The sequence below is a fragment of the Adiantum capillus-veneris genome, chromosome 25 (assembly GCF_014529385.1).
Source record: "Adiantum capillus-veneris isolate H3 chromosome 25, ASM1452938v2, whole genome shotgun sequence".
NCBI classification, from domain to species: Eukaryota; Viridiplantae; Streptophyta; class Polypodiopsida; order Polypodiales; family Pteridaceae; genus Adiantum; species Adiantum capillus-veneris.
In genome coordinates this window covers 32,848,597-32,867,877 of record NC_140955.1, presented here as the reverse complement: position 1 = coordinate 32,867,877, position 19,281 = coordinate 32,848,597, and the positions used below count along the sequence as shown (strand labels likewise).

General features: G+C 40.8%; 1 pseudogene; it reads left to right on the top strand.

Moving 5' to 3' along the window:
* The window catches only part of LOC147424675 (large ribosomal subunit protein uL13-like), a 32,773-nt pseudogene extending 13,492 nt beyond the window's left edge, over positions 1-19,281 (top strand).

Sequence of the window (19,281 nt, the reverse complement as noted above, 5' to 3'; positions counted from 1 at the left end):
TGATTGGAGTACTAATTGGGTTAAGCCTTTGCATAAAGGAGGGGATGTAAAGAATGTAAGCAACTACCGGACTATAATGATTGGGTCTCTTATGGCAAAGTTGTTTGGGTGCATAATGGAGATGAAATTGAATGATTGGGCTGAAGAGAATGACAAGTGTGCAAAGGGACAAGCGGGTTTTCGTCGATGCCATAGCACCATTGATCATCTTGTCACTCTTCGTGTTCTCATGGAGGAAAGTCGGTTGAAAGGCAAGCGATTGTATTGTTGTTTTGTGGACTTTAAGAAAGCCTTTGATATGATTCCACGTAACAATTTGTGGAGAAGTCTGGAAGAACTCCAAGTGCCAAGTGAGTTTATGCTTGCGGTTTTTCAAATCTATGAGAAGGTGATTTGTCAATTGCACATGGGAAGAGAAATTTCAGAAATTTTTGTAAGCACTATTGGGGTTAAACAAGGATGTCCATTGTCACCAACTCTCTTTGGTCTATGCATCGATCAATTGGAACAAATGGTACTTGACTTTATGCAAGAAGAAGGCATTGAAGAGGTCACTATTTGCAATGTGGTAATCATGCTTTTGTTGTATGCGGATGATGTAGTGCTTCTAGCACACACTTTAGAAGATGCACAAAAGCTTATGGTTGTCCTTGAGAACTTTTGATTTGCATAGTGGGCTGATTGTAAATGAATCCAAAACAAAGGTTATGCTTGTGAAAACCAACCATAAGGAGAAGCCATGCATTGTGTACAACAACGAGACACTTGAAGTTGTTGAGAACTTTAAGTACCTTGGCCTTGAGGTTCCATCCAATCACAAGTGGCATGAATGTGCTATGAGTCGTTTGGAAGCGGGAAAGAGAGCATATTATGCATTTGAGAACATGTGTAATGCGGGAAACATCAAGTGTTGGGTTCTCAAGAAGTATCTTTTTGATGCATTGGTGACACCGGTTCTTCTTTATGGAGTTGAAGTGTGGGGCGGGAGCATCTCAAAGTCTACTTGGAAAGAGTTTGAGAATGTCCAAAAGCGTTTTCTTACAAACTTTCTCCAAGTTAAGACACAAACTCTTACTTCTTGAGTCGGGATCTCTTCCAATTGAGGTTATGGGCATGGAAAGGGTTGTGGAGTACATGATAAAGATGCGTCAAAACCCCTCACATCGACTTCCTACAATTGCATGGGAAGCAAGCAAAAAAGTTCAAAAGACGCATAAAAGCAAGATCTTGAGCACAGGATGGATGCAAGACATAAAGAAGTGGTTTGGGAGATGGGATGCATTACACTTGCTACATGATGCTTCAATTGACTCTCAAGTGAATGAAGCTTTTCTACAACGCCAATGTATTACGGCTTGGGAGAAATCCGGTGGGTCACGCTTCATACATTACACCACCTATATTGCCCCCAACTACAAAACCATGTTCTTCGCTGAGAGAGGAAACCGTACGCACACTTACATGCTTGAGCTTATTCCCTTGTCCGCGATACACACTATCGCAGCAATTCGGCTTAGCTCCCATTTCCTTCGATGCGAGATAGGGCGTTGGGGCAATGGAGAAGAGTCAAATCGATTGTGCACATTATGCTCACTGCAAGTTCGAGAGTCTGAGTACCACACACTACTAGAGTGCTCAGCTTTTGATCACATCCGAACTTGCTTCTCTCACATTTTCAGCCATAACTTAGACCTACACACTTTCCTCTCCCAGCCAAAGTGTGGGCTCTCCATTGCGACTCTCATCACTACAATTTTGGAGCATCGAGAGTCACTCATCAGCCATACACATACTACATCACATGTAACTTTGGTCCCATAGGTCATATTTGACCTCCAAGGACGATAATAAAATCTCTCTCTCTCTCTCTCTCTCTCTCTCTCTCTCTCTCTCTCTCTCTCTCTCTCTCTCTCTCTCTCTCTCATGCATGGCACACTACCTAAAGGTGGGTGTTGGAGCAAGAAAGTGCCACCACACATGGAAAGAAGGGTGGGTGGAATCCCTCCCCCCATTATATGTAGTATAGATAGATTTGTGCCTTGTGAATGTGGGCATGTTGAAAGCCACATCCATGAAAATGAAATTCCAACGAATAGATTCCCTATCCATAATCCCTTGGAATATCGCTATTGAAAGAACACATGAGGTTTTCCGTGGTCATCATGTTGATGCACATCATGTGGTGCCTCTGAGAGATAGCGTGCCTTGAAATCTTCCCGATAGCTCATGCTAGTCTTGGGAAGTACAAACCATTCATGAAGAAAAGACGCCTTTTCATTGGGGCTAACCACCCTCGCTTGATTGAAGTCAATGAAATAAAGCTTGAACTGGTCAAATGGATCCAATGGGTCTTTGCCCAACACAAAAACAATGCTGTGCGCATCAAAATGTGTGACGAAGTGAAATCGGCAAGGAGTCGACCCATGTTGATGGAAATACGCAAAACTAGGAGCCCCAAATCCTCCATGAAAGATGTATGTAAGGGCCAATTGTTGGGGTGGAAGAAACGATGGGGATTGATTGTACTTTCAGGCTTCCTCCTCTTGTCTTTGAGTTTAGCAGGGATGCAACTATGACAACAAAGAGAATGTCTTGAGATGAGATGAACCTGCCAAATGTCTCAAGGAACTAGAACTCCTTGAGCGGATTAGATGATATGGAGGTGTTCTTCACCACCTTTAGAATGACAAAGCTCCTACCTTGCCACATCAACACTTCTACAAAGTTGTCGGCCCCAATCTTTGCATAAAAAGACTCGCTTTTCACCCTCGTCTTGGCCTGCCACCGAGGGTTGTTTTCTATTTGTTTAAGTGAATTGTTGCAACAACGTTGCAAATTTTCCAAAACCTCTGCGAAGGTAACCACAATATCGCTGTGACCAGCCATGATCTGTATGTGAGTGTGTTTGAGAGAGAGAGAGAGAGAGAGAGAGAGAGAGAGAGAGAGAGAGAGAGAGAGAGAGAGAGAGAGAGAGAGAGAGAGAGAGAGAGAGAGAGAGAGAGAGAGAGAGAGAGAGAGAGAACCATTGCGAGAGGCCATAGCTTTTGCACCTAGCATGGACTAGGTGTTGGGTGGCGGGCGTTTTACAGTTCAAACTTTAAAATTTTTTTCTCAACGTGCTAAAAGAACTTGTTGCAGGTGGTGAATGGACTTTCCATGTGGCACAACTACAGCATGTGCAAATGCTCAACCAAATTGCGACAGTGTTGGAAACAAAGTTTGGCTGGAGTGGATTGGCAACACCCAAAGGAGACCTCACCAAGTGAGAAGAGATGTTGTGAGTTAGGTTGAAGAGGAGGTATAGAATAGGGGGGGAGTGCATTGGTAATGATGTGTGTGAACACACTTAGGATCGTTGAGGCATTTTTTCCCTCACTAAGAGGCCGCCCCCCCCCCCGCTCTGCATATACACCCATCATTCTAGGGCTAACTTATCTTTCTATTGTGCACTAAGAAACCTCTCTCCGTTGTGTGCCTTGAGCTTCTTCATCTTCTCCAAGCTATATGTGCATCCTTGGAACCCTAATTCCAACAATTGGTATTAGAGCAGGTTGTGTCCTCACATGCATAGTCGCCAACACCCGTGTGATCACTTTCTCCAATTCGGGTGAGCCTTGGTGAGAGTTAATAGGTGAATTAATACTTTGGGACAACTTAAAGAGCTTGGTTAGCTCATAATTTTGATTTGGACTCATTTCAACCTCCGTTCCACTACAGGGAGAAATGCATAGGCAAATTCGTCCTTTTTGTAAAATTTCTATCAATTTTCTGTAGAATAGGTCCCTTGCAATCCTCTTTGGGTTGTGCTATATAGCATGTTAGTCTTGCTTCATTTTCTTATTTTCGGGCCGTCTTTACATCAGGTGCAGTCACTTGCTATAATTGACAACAACATAGATGTTGTCAAGATGTTCGTTGTTGCTGAGGATAAATTGGATGGGGATAACTGCCCAATGTGGGCTTACATGATGACACATGTTCTTGTTTCAAAGAGAATTTGGAATGTTGTGCAGGGCATTGATGTACATCCACCTTTTGTGGATATAGGCTCTATTGAGGGTGTTGCCGGTTCTGGTAGGTCTGTTGGTGGTAGAGTTGTTTTGCCTATGGTTGAGCAGTCTCGTTGGGACATTAGAGATGCACAGGCTCATGTATTGATTGAATTATCTGTGAAGTTCACTATTTATCCTCACATTCTCTCAACAAAATCAACAAAGCAGGCTTGGGATACTCTGGTTGATCTTTATGCGAGTCACAATAATGAGACTAAACTTGCATTGCTGCGTAAAGAGTTGGAGTTAAAGATTATGCAAGAGAATGATGACATGGACACTTTCCTTGCTAGTATCAAGGATATTAATGAGCAAATTATTTTTGCATACGAAGTCATTTTCCATAGTTCACTTGTGTAGACTGTTCTTGATGCGTTCCCGAATTCCTACTGTACTTTTGCTAGTACTTGGAGACTTATGACTCAAGAAACCCCTCAAGCTATCTGCTTCTCCTGGCAGCACGTTGTCTGGGAATCCTAGTAAAAAGGACAAGAAGAAGATGTGTTGCCATTATTGCGAGGATAATGATCACTTGACAAAGCAATGTGGTAAGTTGAAGGCAAAAGAGGCCAAGAAGAAAGAGGCTGGATCCACCACAAGTGTAGCTATTGTAGAATCTTCTGAGATTGTGATGTTGATGTAGATGCAAAGTGAGCATTTAGTGTAGAGTGTACTTATGATCCTTTTGCCCATGATGCATGTATATGAGTTGTTGTAGATTTACATGTGTTGTACTTTGATAGATGTGTTGTACTTTGATAGTGGTGTTACAAAGCATATTACTTCACATCGTGACTTGTTTAACTCTCTCAAGTGTTTCCCTCATAAGAATACAATCACTTGTGCCAACAATGCTTGTTATGCTATCAAGGGAGTTGGAAAGATTGTGGTAACTACTTTGAATGGGAGTTCTTTCACACTTATTGATGTACTTATGTATTAGACATAAAAAAGAAACTTTTTATGTATATGCACTTGTAAGACTTATTCTTGTTGTTAAATTTGTGGACAACACATGTACAATTTATGATCTCACTTTTGGAAATGAAATAATTGCATCTACCATTTTGTGTTGTGGGCTATATAAGTTCACTTTGTATGACAAGTGTGGGAATAGTTTTGAAAATGAAGTTGTGGATTGAAAGGTTGTTTCAGATGCAAAACTTTGGCATTCACATTTTAGGAATTTTAATTTTTGCCAGTTCGCTACATTTACATGATATGTTGCTTCTTTGCTGCCTCTTAAAGAACCTTCTAGACATGTTTGTGAAGGCTCTATTATGGGTAAGATGCAGAGTTCAAAGTTTCCTAAGGATGGTTCAATAAGGGCTACATGCAAGTTGCAAACTTATGCATAGTGATTTTTGTGGGCCTATGCAAACTCCATCCATAAGCAATTACATATACTTCATGATTCTCGTTGATGATTAGTCCAGGCATGCATGGGTGTATCCGCTTAAAGCTAAATCCAAAGTGTTCATGTGATTCATGCAATTTCTGGCTATGGCTGAAAATGTCTCTAAATGTACTATGGACACCCTCCGTTTAAATTGAGGGGGGGGGGGGGGGGGGGGGGGGGGGTATATGTCTCATGAGTTTAATGCATTTCTGGCTAAGTTTGGTATAAAACACCGATGTACGATACTCTATACACCTCAATTGCTAAAAGAGAAGATAGGTCGCTTATGGAAATGGCACGATGTATGATCAAGAGTCAAGATTTGCCACATTTTTTTTGGCTTTAGGCTATCATGTGTGATACTTATGAACTTAACAGGTGTCATACCAACGTCTTGCAATCTATGACTCCTTATGAAGCATGACATGATAAAAAGCCATCTATTGTTTACATGTGTGTTCTTGGTTGTTTAGCTTGTGCTTTGATGCCACAAACACAGCGCAACAAATTGGATGATAAGGCCATTAAATGCATTTTTGTTGGTTACAGTATTGAAAGCAAAGGTTACAGGTTATACCATCCGCAAACAAAATGTATCTTGGTTGAAGAAGATGTTGTGTTTGTGGACGATTCCATTCAGCATTCGCGATCATGTATCGGAGACAATAATATAAGCTCATAGGAAATTTATGACACTTTGTTGCCTCTTTTTAATGGTGGAAACTTGAATGTAAATTCCAATGAGACACATGTACATCCTATGGGGGTTTCTAAGAATATTACTAACCAGTCTATAACTGATGCAGATGTACATGACGTACTTCATGTGGAAAGGGCTGAGAATGAGGAGGCTAGAGGTAGGCCAAAATGGTTGGTACATACTTTGTGTGACAATAAATTGGATGCATCTATGTCTAGCTATACTCGTTCAAATTCTTGCCATGCATCTTATGTGTCAGGTTGTTATACTTTGGTTGTTTCTAATTTATGTGATGGGGAGGAACCTCTTTTTTTTTTAATGAAGTATATAATTAAAAAAATGGATGGCTACCATGCAATCAAAGTATGATGCACTTATAGAAAATGACACATGGAATCTATGTGATTTTCCTCCTCGCAAAAAGGCCATTATTACAAGTGGATTTACAAGTTGAAACATAAGCCGAATGGTGAGATTGATTGCTACAAGGCTAGACTTGTTGCAACAGGTTATGCACAACAAAAGGCAATGATTATGAAGAGACCTTTGCTTCCAATTTTTTTTATCATTATTGTTTGTTTTCTATGTGCATTAATAGCTCATTTTGGATGTAATGTACATCAGTCAGAGATTTTTACTGCTTCCTGTAATGGTGATATATTTGAGGAATTTTATGTAATGCAGCCTCACGGTTTTGTCTAGAAAGGACAAGAAAACATAATGTACAAATGTAAGAAAGCTTTGTATGAGTTGAAGCAGTCTCCTCGTGCTTGGTATGAGAAACCTGGCCCTCATTTTATTAAACAAGGCTTTTGTAATAGTCCAATTGAAAGCACTTTGTATGTCAGGCATGAGGGCAATGTATTTCTCATTGACGTTCTATAAGTAGATAATTTGTTGATTGCTGGTACGAATGAGACACACATTTCTAAATTCAAGGTTGATTTGAATGCTACTTTAAAGATGAAAGGCTTGGGAATTTTGCATAATTACTTGGGTATACAATTTAAGCAATGTATTGCCTTGTGCCAAACAAGGTACATAGAGACATTACTATGTACGTCTGGCCTTGAGAACTACAAATCTCTTGCTACTCCAATAAAAACACGTTTAAAATTAAGTCTTCATGATGTTGGTGATCTTGTCGATGTCACTCTTGCCTTATTTCTATATGCAATACAAGGCCAAATATTCAATTTGCAATCTCACAGGTTAGGAGATTTATGCATAGCCCAAGGTCTAAGCATTGGTAGGCTATAAAGAGGATCTTTCACTACTTGAGTGATACTTTACATCTTGGGTTGTTTTATCCCAAGCGGGATCATTGCTGCCAAATTTGCATGCTTTTTTGGACACAAATTGGACTGGTTGTTATCACACATGAGTTTCCACAAGTGGTTTTTGTTTCATGCTCAACGGTCCATACATATCAAGGTAGTCTTCATAGAAGCTACATTTGACTGTTTTTTTCTTTTCCCTTTGTTGCATCAACCCTTTGTGCCTGCTCAAGAACACGTGTGCTCCCTCGAAGTATCATTGAATTCTCACATTGATCCAGGTACACGATTTCAATGATTAAGTTTAACAATGTTGCTATTTCTAATGTATTTGACAAAGATGATAAATTGCAACATGAAGGCCATAATGTTAACATCCCCTTTAGGGACTTCAACACTTCTAAGGTGGGAAGTGAAGCTAGGTCAAGGTTAGGCCTCCCTCCCATGACACTAAAGATCTCAACCAAAATCGTGATGACTTAGGGCACAAAGACTCAATGAGATTCACATGAAGGGATTATTATCCATGCTAAAGATTTGAAAAATGGCATAGCTCCAAGACAGGGTTATCATAGGACTCTACCATGGCATTAGACCCTCAATGGAAACTCTTACGAGTTGGATCTCATAGAACTCAAAGAATAGAAAAATTCGGGTATCACATGCCCAATACCTTCCTAAAAACTACTTTTGTTTTTCTTTAATGAAGCTTCTACTACTTTGCAAGTAGTTAGTCAAGTAAAATGGATAATTAGAAATACTCCCCTATTTGTCTCTAATTGGTATGTGATATTTAACCCTAAAGGCCCTATGCCCACTAAAACCCATGTTTGGTTTGATTTTCCATATCTTCCCATTGAATTTTATCCTTGACTTAAGTCAATAGGTGCTTACTTTTATAGAGGTGGAATGAATTCCAAATGGGATCCATAGCTTTTGATTGAGGTAGATCTAACATTGGACTTGAATTACTCTGTTCCCATCAAGGACTCAACAAGGAAAACCCTACACATTGAGAGAGCTATCTATAAAAATCTTCTCAATGCCTGCTTCCACTATATGAGACAAGGGCATTATACCAAAGACTACTTAGCATTATTATGAATAAATCAGGGAGATAAGGTTCTTCTGTACATCTAGTGCCATCTTCTTTCTACTGTGAATTCATCTCTTTACATTACACCTCACAGTTTTCGCATCTAAAGTCCAAGGGCACCATTGTGTTTGTCCAGGGATTTTAATTACGCGATGACGCATTTTGTTAAATTTTAATTATTGTTGTTATTATCACTATTTTTTTCATGTTAATAACATATCTAATGTCATGACTTACGAAAACCGGTAGAAAACATAGAACCGGCGGGGCAACCACAAACCCCGGCAGGCCCGGCGGGCATATTATGAATCCCGACGGGCCCGGCGGGCAAAGCAAGAATCCCGCCGGCCCCGTCATGTATCCCGTCCATATTTGGCGGCTCTATATAACCCTGTAGTAGACATCACATCACATCACCGCTTCCTCTAAATTTGGTCATCCTTTAAAATTTAGAAGAAAAACTAAAGGTAAAAGAATGAATAGTCTTTAAAAAAAATTAAAACTTAATGAAACTCTGATCATGGATCATTAGTTCTTTTTTGGACTGAACTGATTCTTGAAAGGAGGTAGAAAGGTGAATCTTTGGGTCAGTATCTCTACATTTGGGATGGACTAATCTCATGTTTGGTTCACTGTTATATTTGCTAAATTGATTTCTATATTGATTAGAACTTCTATCATGGGTCATTAGTTCTTTTTTGGACTGGACTGATTCTTGAAAAGAGATAGAAAGGTGAATCTTTGGGTCGATATCTCTACTTTTGGGATGGACTGATCACATGTCTGATTCACCGTTGTATTTGCTTGCTATTCCGATTAGAGCTCCAATCATGGGTCATTAGTTCTTTTTTGGACTGGACTGATTCATGAAAGGAGGTAGGAAGGTGAATCTTTGGGTCGATATCTCTACTTTTGGGATGGACTGATCACATGTTTGATTCACCGCTATATTTGCTTGCTATTTCGATTAGAGCTTCAATCATGGGTCATTAGTTCTTTTTTGGACTGGACTGATTCATGAAAGGGGTAGGAAGGTGAATCTTTGGGTCAATATCTCTACTTTTGGGATGGACTGATCACATATTTGATTCACCGTTGTATTTGCTTGCTCATGTTTGAGTAGATTGAAGTTATTCCCTTCAGGCTTCACTACTACACTTGTGTGTGATATTGATTATAACACTAATGTTTGGTTTGAATAATACTTGAAAGAAGAGATAGCATACTGAGCTATGTTTATTGGTATTGCAGGCATCCAATAAGTATGTCTTCCACCGGGAATGTCAGCGGTGGTGTTGGTGACCCAAGCCTGTGGCTTCCTTGAGGAGACCTCCTACCTCGATGCCAGGTCCTGCTTTGCGGGTCACCACTTCGCAGGGCAAGCGAAAGGCAGGTGGAAAAAGTCCACGACCCGAGTGGAATTTTGCCACAAATTTAAATAAGTATCAAGATTGGAAATGTAACTTTTGTGGTGAAGAGAAATCTGGAGGAGCACCAAGAATAACGGATCATTTGCTAGGTGGCAATACCAGAATTCAAGGAGGAAAGTACAAGGGCTTAGGTGCAGAAGAAGCAGCTATGTGCTTAAAAGCTTTAATTGGTAAGCTAATTTCCACGAGCAAAAGATCAAAACTCTCTACTTTCGACCATCACACCCCCGTATCGATAAGATCAAACCTGTATGAGGGATCATTGGGTGTAACGCCCACAAATGCAAGCACTCAAAGTAGGGAACAAACTTCTCATATCGATGGAAGTACTCCTCCAAACCATGGATCTCCTGACTTTCAGGTAGGTTCGTCAAAAAGTAGACAGGTTAGCTTACAGACGAGCTTCAAAACACTTGCCTTAGAAGAAGCACAACTTGCACTAGCTAAAGCCGTCTATTTCACTAGGGGATCATTGGCCATTGTCACCCGTGATGCATGGAAGTCAGCTTGGAAACGCATTGGGGAGTATGGTGCTGGATTTACCCCTCCAACATATCACCATATGAGAAACCAACTGTTGGATAAATGTTACACAAGCAGCAGAACAATCTGGATACACTATAGTTAGTGATGGTTGGTCCAACGTTCAAAGGCGGCCATTGATCAACATCATGCTTGTATGTCCTCATGGTGAATGTTTTATCAAAGATGTGGATAGCTCTGGTCAAATAAAGTATGGCAGTTTTATAGCTGACATCATTGGCGACGCAGTTGAGGAACTTGGAAATGAAAATGTTGTCCAAGTAATCATGGACAATGCCAAAAATTGCAGGGCTGCAAGTAGAATACTTGAAAGTCGCTTCTCTCATCTATATAGTGCTGGTTGCAGTACACACAGCTTGAACTTGGTATTGCAAGATTGGTACAAGAGGGAGGACACAGAGTGGTTCAAATGGATAGTAGACAATGATCACTTAATAGTCAAGTTTGTTTTGAAGCGTCAGAGGGTTCTTGACATGTACCATCAGAGGATGTCTACTATGTTAAAACTGCCGTGCGAAACTAGATTTTGCACCAACTACTATACGGTAGAATCACTAATAAAAAATAAGAATGCTGTGATGGAGACATTTGTTTGTGCCACTTTTTCAGAATGGGAGGTTGGTCAAAGGAAGAAGATAAAAAGCAAAATAGGGGTGATCAGAGATCTACTAGCTGATCGCCACTTCTGGGATGATGTGGTGGATGTGCACAATGTCATGATGCCCATTATGCTCGCATTATGCCAACTGGATTCTGCCTTGCCTAACATAGGTAAGGTGTGGATGGCTTGGTGGACTGTTCAAGAAAGCCTTGCAAATCCAGAGGAGCCCCAGGAGCCAATTGTGAAGCCTTGGAAGACACCATTCACTCAAAAGAGGAGAGAAATTTTGAGAAAGTATGTGCATGGTCGATGGGTTGGAGCACATAGTCCACTACACAGCGTAGCTTTCTTATTGCATCCAGAGTATTGGGCAATGGAAATAGACAAACTTGATAAGGAGGTGCTGGAAGACTTTTATGATGTGATAGGCAGGTTTTATGATGATCCTGATGAGCATGCATCAGCTATTACTGATCTTACGAAGTTTAAACTCAAAGAGGGTAAGTTTGGTACAGAATTTGTGCAGAAACTTGCCACGGAGCAACCAGCGTGGAAGTGGTGGATGATGAATGGTGGTAGTGCACCCACCCTTAAACGCCTAGCTATTAGAATCCTAGCCCAATGTGCATCCAATTCAAGTTCTGAGAGAAACTGGAGTACATATAAATATGTACATTCCACCATCAGAAACCGCCTTCTAAATGCAAGAGCTGAAAAATTGGTGTATATGTACTGCAACCATCGGCTATTGGCAAGAGTGCAAGTTGAGAACTACAAAGAGGAGATGCCGCGCTGGACTTATGATGTAACCAATGATGAGGTGGACGAAGACAGTGAGCTGCAAGGGGAATCTCATGAAGTAGAAACTACATGTACTTTAGAAGAGATTGAAGAGAATTTGGAAATTGAACCAACTTTGACCCGTCGCAGCAAGCGACGGTGGTTTAATTAATAGATTATCGAATCCATTGAGTGACTTCTGCTTAAGTTCAAAAATTGTTTATCTTATAAGGTTTTTTTTATATTTAGTTTAAGGTTTAGACATTTTCTTAATAATAAACGAAGCCCTTAAAAACCTTTACAAGGCCACAAATCACTATTAAAGCTTCATAATATACAAAGCCCTAACAAATCGTTGCATTATCACATATCATAATTGAAGCTGAAGAGAAGACAATTCACAATTCACTAATAAATTCTTGCAAGACAACGAGTCAATGTTATCAAATGCTACAAAAACTATCCAAGTGATAGTGAAATATTTGTGAGAATATCTTCATTCTCCTGTTCACGCTGACATTTAAGCTTATTATAGTCTTCGAACATTTTAAACATTGCATATAGCTTTTTGGATATCTCAAACTCACATATAGCACAATGAAAGTTATTCATCATGCTTTGCATCAAGCATGATATATGATACATATGTCCGCATGGCAAGCTGAAGTGACCACACCACTCATGAAAGAATGATCTACATATGGGGCAAGGACCACCGTGCTCACCAGAAGCTGGAGGGGCCTCAATAGATGTTGGGTGCTCAATCAATGTGGCAGCATTTTGTTTTTTTATAGTCGCCTCTAACTCTTTTACGTGGCGAGATAGCACCTTCACCTCCCTTTGCAAGTCTCTATTTAGGGTTTCTTCTGCATGAGAGCCTTCTGTAGCTTGTGATGCTTGCCTGAGTTGAGTTTGAAGCTCCTCCTTAACTTGATGCACTTCCATTGATGCACCTTCTAGTGCCAATGACATCTCTTGCCGTGTGACGGTGATTGCAGTATTGCGAATGTCCTCAATCGTCATGTGAGGTGTCCTTGAGCTAAAGTCCACTGCTTCACCCAAGACATAATGCATGTATAACATCTTGGCAAACCACAATGGACAATCCATATGATGCATAGGATGACCCATAACATCGAGATATATGTTCTCTCCATTGTCTCGTATGTCTGCATTAATGCATTGTGATAGCTTGAGTGGGCCTTTCTTGATGTTGTCATCTGCAACGCCTGGCCATATGGATTTCACCATTTCTCGGTCAATCCTAGTGTTCACCTCTTTCCATTGTGTACCCACCGGGTTGGCCCACTGGGAGAAACAAGCAGCAATTCGAGCGGTGTCGTTCACTCCACCGCCTTGGCACATGGATCTGAGACGCTCAAAAGCATGCTTAGCCCTTTGATTATCATTATCCATATCCTGATTAAACACTATACTTCAGTTACGGCATACAAACTTAATGATAATCAATTTCTATAAGAGTAACCACCATTTTACGACAATCAATTGCTATAATTTTAACCACCATTTTACGTCAATCAATTGATATTAGAATAACCACCATCTTACGACAATCAATTGATATAAGAGTAACCACCATTTTTTAAATCAATGAATGACAATCAGTGACTCCACATGGCTTATTGCTTGAAACTTAAGAGAAAAAACAAAACTCATAGAAAATTTGTTGTCTATTGAGATATAACAAAGTGTTTTTATTACTCATACATCATCCATTGCGCATAAAACCCAATTTTTAAAAGTGATTTTATAAGTCACAAGTCTCAGAAAACCCTGCTTAATAAAGTACATCATATATCCATAAAAAAAGGCTACACTCATTTCAGAGGGAGGATGTAAGCATCGTTCTGGCTCAGCTTCAAATCTTTCTAATTCTTCGTCCAAAAGTGCCAAGGTCTATCTGTTTGTGGATTTCTTCCTCACCCAACCTTCCACAACAATCCTAGATATGGCTTGTACCTCCACTGAAACCTTATGTTTGAACCAATCTGTGTTGTAGTAGTTAGAGAACTCTCCACAAAACTTACAAAATTTCCATATCACCCATCCTATGGCGTACACATCTGTGGCCTTGGTCCATGGGCATAAATTCTTGCCATCTAGTAACACAAAAGCTCGCCAAGGATGAAGCTTTTGCCAGTTTTCATCGGTATTGTTGGTCTTTTGTGTCTCTAAGCCAACACGCAGAGCCAATCCCCAATCAATTATTCCAATACGGGGAGTGAGATCCTTGGTAAAGTCCAACATGATGTTCCATGGATGGAGATCATTGTGGATCACTCCCTCGTTATGTGCGAATCGCAATGCCTTCACCAAGGCATGGATCAACGAGGGAGCATGATTGCACAAGCTCTTGATACGTTTTTTCTTGTCTTCAGAGGGCTGCTCCCATTTAAAGTCTTCAGGGATCTTTCCTTTCCCCTCTTGATGCGCTACAAGCGTCGTGAAAGAGCCATGTGGAAGGGGCACTGTCTCCATAAGATCACCTAAAGTCCCCCCATTGAAGTAGGGGAATATCAGAAACCATGGCAACATTACAGAGTGGGCAATACTCCTCACAACCCCTCTATGGTTGAGATCTACTCCACTTTCTGATGCAAAGCTTTTCCACTGATGCTTGGCCTGTCCTGTGAACTCCTTGACACAATAAGTATTCGTTGCAGGAAGGAAACTGATCCCTTTGATTTGAACTTGCCACCCTGTGCCATAAGCCCCTGACCCAAGTTTCTTGATCTTCTTAATGGACTTATTTGGAATGCCCAAAGTCATACTACATTCAGAATTGTATATACTGCTCCCCAGGTGACTGGAAGAAGCAATAGCACCCGATGTTCCCTCAATGGCAGCCTCCTCAATAAACGGTTCTCCAACTTGGTTGCTCCCCATAACTCTCGTGATAACCATTCGCGTTTTCTTGCTTAGGCCAAACTGTGTGTCTATGTGGGATGCTCGCCTTGACCTCTCCTTTTCAGCTCTCCATCTCGCGTTCCAATGCTCTAGCTTACCCTTGTCTACTTCTTGAGGGCATTCCTCTTTCAACTCAGAGGCCACCTTGGGCAAATTGCCCACCCAACTGCTCAGTAATGAGATTATTGATTTGGTTGTTTTGTCTGGATATAACAACAAAATTTTGCGGGCAATCTCACTGTATAATGATTGCAATCTAGACTCATTTGCAACAATCTACGCTATATCGTCGGGATCTAGTGCACTAACGATTGTAATCAACAATTGTCTAATTTTCTTTTTGAACTCTATCACTGAAGTAGCAGAAGGATCCATTTTGCCTGCAATGGTATTATTGCAAACAACACATTGTAAAATATAACTATGTGCCACTCCATTTGGATCTTTTCTACGTGAAAAAAAAAGTGCAGTATGCCTCACCGTACAACAACTTACAAATAGATGCTCCTGTCATTCTAGCAGCAACACACCTAGTCACAATTGCAACCATGTTCCAGTGCATCCACGCACGGTGAGTTCTTTCAAACAGATGCTCCTGTCATTCTAGCAACAACACACGTAGTCACAATTGCAACCATGTGCCGAAGCATGAATGACTGGGAGCAACATAAAACATAGTCACCCTACGCTTTTGCAATGACACACCTAGCCGCAATTGCAACCATGTGCCAGTGCATCCACGCACGGTGACTTCTTTCAAACAGAAGCTACCGTCAATCTAGGAACAACACACCTAGTCGCAATTGCAACCATGTGCCGAAGCATGAATGACTAGGAGCAACATAAAACATAGTCATCCTATGCTTTTGCAATGACACACCTAGTCGCAATTGCAACCATGTGCCAGTGCATCCACGCACGATGTCTTCTTTCAAGATTCAAGCATATGAAACATTATGAAATTATTTGAGCACACGTTCATGCATTAGATGCTACCGTCATTCTAGCAGCAACACACCTAGTCGCAATTGCAACCATGTGCCGAAGCATGAATGACGGGAAGAAACATAAAACATAGTCATCTTGCGTTTTTGCAATGACACACCTAGCCGCAATTGCAACCATGTGCCAGTGCATCCACGCACGGTGAGTTCTTTCTAACAGATGCTCCTGTCATTCTAGCAGCAACACACCTAGTCGCATTTGCAACCATGTGCCGAAGCATGAATGACTGGGAGCAACATAAAACATAGTCACCCTACGCTTTTGCAATGACACACCTAGCCGCAATTGCAACCATGTGCCATTTCATCCATGCACGGTGACTTATTTCAAACAGATGCTACCGTCAATCTAGCAGCAACACACCTAGTCGCAATTCCAACCATGTGCCGAAGCATGAATGACTGGGAGCAATATAAAACATAATCATCGTATGCTTTTGCAATGACACACCTAGCCGCAATTGCAACCATATGCCAGTGCATCCACGTACGATAATTTGATAAAAGAAATTTTATACCTTTGAGTTTTAACGCAAAAACTCAAAAAAACATCAATAAAATAAGGAAGGGATTAAAAAATTACCGCTACACTGCTTTGAGAATGTGGAAAGCTGCCAGAAAGTTTGGTGAAGAAGACTTTTCAATGTACCTCTCTTGTGAAAAAGACAAGCACCGGCGTCGTCTTTATATAGCCACGGCGGGCCCGGTGGGGAAGTGGCTTTACCCGGCGGGCCCAGTGGGTTAACTACTTAGCCCGGCGGGCCTTTAGCCGGTCTCCAAGTCTCCTTGCAGGTCAAAAAAGATGAATGTCAATTAACATAATATTTGTTATTTTGCATTTCTATTGTTATTAACCTGAAATTATAGTGTGATCACGTCATTTTGAAATCCCTGTGTTTGTCTCATTGAGCTCTACATGTGGATACCTACATTGAAAGCGCTTCACGAGAACCAAGCAAAGAACTTTACAACCTTCCAAGTGACATATCTCACTATTTGAGTGTCATATTGTTATTCCATCGATTATACAAGGTTCTTGTTGAGTTCGACAGTTGCCTTAAGTAGATTGGTAGATCAAATAGGTCATAAAAGGAGACCAAGGTTTCCTTGGTCTTTGTTTTGTGTGATTATGGTGAGATTCTCACAGCAAGAGTGTTAGTCAATTATGATAACTGGTTTAGGATTATTACCAAATGGTGAGAAAACATTATCAAGCAAAGAAAAAACGGAGCCAATTTCTCACAAACATTGAGATTTGTTATTAGTAGCCATCCAACATCTTTGTTTTGTTGTTTAATGAGCAACAAGAAGGAAGAGCATATATTGAGAGCACACACATTGAAAAGAGAGAGAAGAGAGAGTCAGCATGGTAGCGACCTCCAAAAAACCTCTTAAAACCAAAATAAAAATTCTTGAAACAGTTTGGCACATACTATTCTAGGAGTTTTTATTTTAGATTTTGGTAGTATGTGTGCGATGCTTGTAGGCAATTTGGAGCAGGTATATTGTTGCATAGTAATGTGATAATTTGATCTCTTAGGCCCCATAGCAAGTATTAAATCAATAGTGTGCTAGATTCTGACAAGGTGTCAGCATGGTGCTAGTGTCTCTCTCACATGATGGACTAATTGGAGAATTGCAACATTGTCTCATGAAGCAGCTTGCATCTCTCTCCAACAAAAATGCAAACCATATAATCACATTGCGATCCTTGGTTAAGCCACTTGAATCTCATGTAGTGTTCACCAAAAACGTTTTTAGCGACCAATGAAAAAAAGGCGAGCATCGAATATCTCCTAGTACTTAGCAAAAAAAAATAGGTTTTTTATCAGTTTTTGCACTAAAATTGTCCAAATTTAGCCGATTTTCATCAAGGTGACCCTCCACACTAGCCGACATAGATTGTTAAAGGAGTTGTTTTTAGTTTTTGGTATAGAGAGACAGAGAGACAGAGAGAGAGAGAGAGAGAGAGAGAGAGAGAGAGAGAGAGAGAGAGAGAGAGAGAGAGAGAGAGAGAGAGAGAGAGAGAGAGAGAGAGAGAGAGAGAGAGAGAGAGAGAGAGAGAGAGAGAGAGCATCGATAGTGTAGTGACCTCCAATTGGGGAAATTATACAATGTGGCTACAAACAACACTGCTAAAAGACCTCCCAGATAGATAGATAGATAGATAGATAGAGAGGTAGATAGATAGAGAGATAGATAGATAGATAGACACACACACACACACACACAGAGATAATCGGCAATGTAGCGACCTCCAATTGGGGAAATTATACGGTGTGGCTACAAACAAAACTGCTAAAAGACCTCCCAGATACATAGTTCCAAATCATGTCATGCATGGCATCCAAGACAACAAAACCTCAAAGGCTTAGGCTTTTACTGTCAGAAAGGGATTCAAAGTTCAACCTAATTATGACGTGGAGGGGTACAAGAGAGAGGTTCCTTTTTGCTCCGATTGTATGTGGTATCCAACATCACAAAGATTTAAGCGCGACTCCTTTTGTTGCAGAAGCCAAGAAAAAGGCAAAAAAATGTATCAAGGCAGTTAAGAAGTTGGCTGGGAAGATTCCCACTGCACGTTCACACACACACACAAAGGGCATTGTACTCCAAAAAGCTTCCACCAAAAAAGAAGATCCTAAAGCAGTTCGTGCCGACACAAACTATTTCTAGAGTGTTTTTTTTTTTGGGGGGGGGGGGGGGAGAGAGAGAGAGAGAGAGAGAGAGAGAGAGAGAGAGAGAGAGAGAGAGAGAGAGAGAGAGAGAGAGAGAGAGAGAGAGAGAGAGAGAGAGAGAGAGAGAGAGAGAGAGAGAATGTGTGGCAAAGCTACCAAGCTTATTAGCACTATGGTTTACGAAGCAGGATCTTCTTTCCCAGTTATTCTGCTATCCCGGATTGCTAGAACTTGTAGTGATGGTTTCTAGATCGGTCTCTGTGCCTGTGTGGTGATTGTAGATGCCGCCACCACATGCTAGGTTGCCTTGCCTCCATTCTCTCTAAGGCGCTCCTCAATTGCCAACGTGTGGTAGTGGTTAGGTGTGCAAAGATTTGCCTTTCTGGAGGACTTTTAAGGTAGAAAATTAAATATCTTCTCTTTTTTGAGGAAGCATATGAACACCAAGCCCAACAAAGGGTCCCATACGGTATTATTACTCACAAGACAAAGCGCATAGCTGCAACACTTGAGCTTTTGAAGGCATTTGAAGGTGTTCTAGCCCCTTATACAAGATGAAGAGGGTGGTCATTCTAGATACCCTCAAGGTTCTAAGTCTCCAGCCTAGGCACACATATCTGAAGTTTGGTGGCACCACTATGATATAATTAAGGAACCGGAGGAGAGAAGGAAAGGTAAGTCCAATTTTTTGTATGAGAGAAAGTAGGAGTTGATTCAGCTTTGGCTGAAAGCAGAGAAGAGAGCGGAAGATCATCTAGAAAAAGCAAAGGTTTTTCTAAACCCAAGCGAGTGA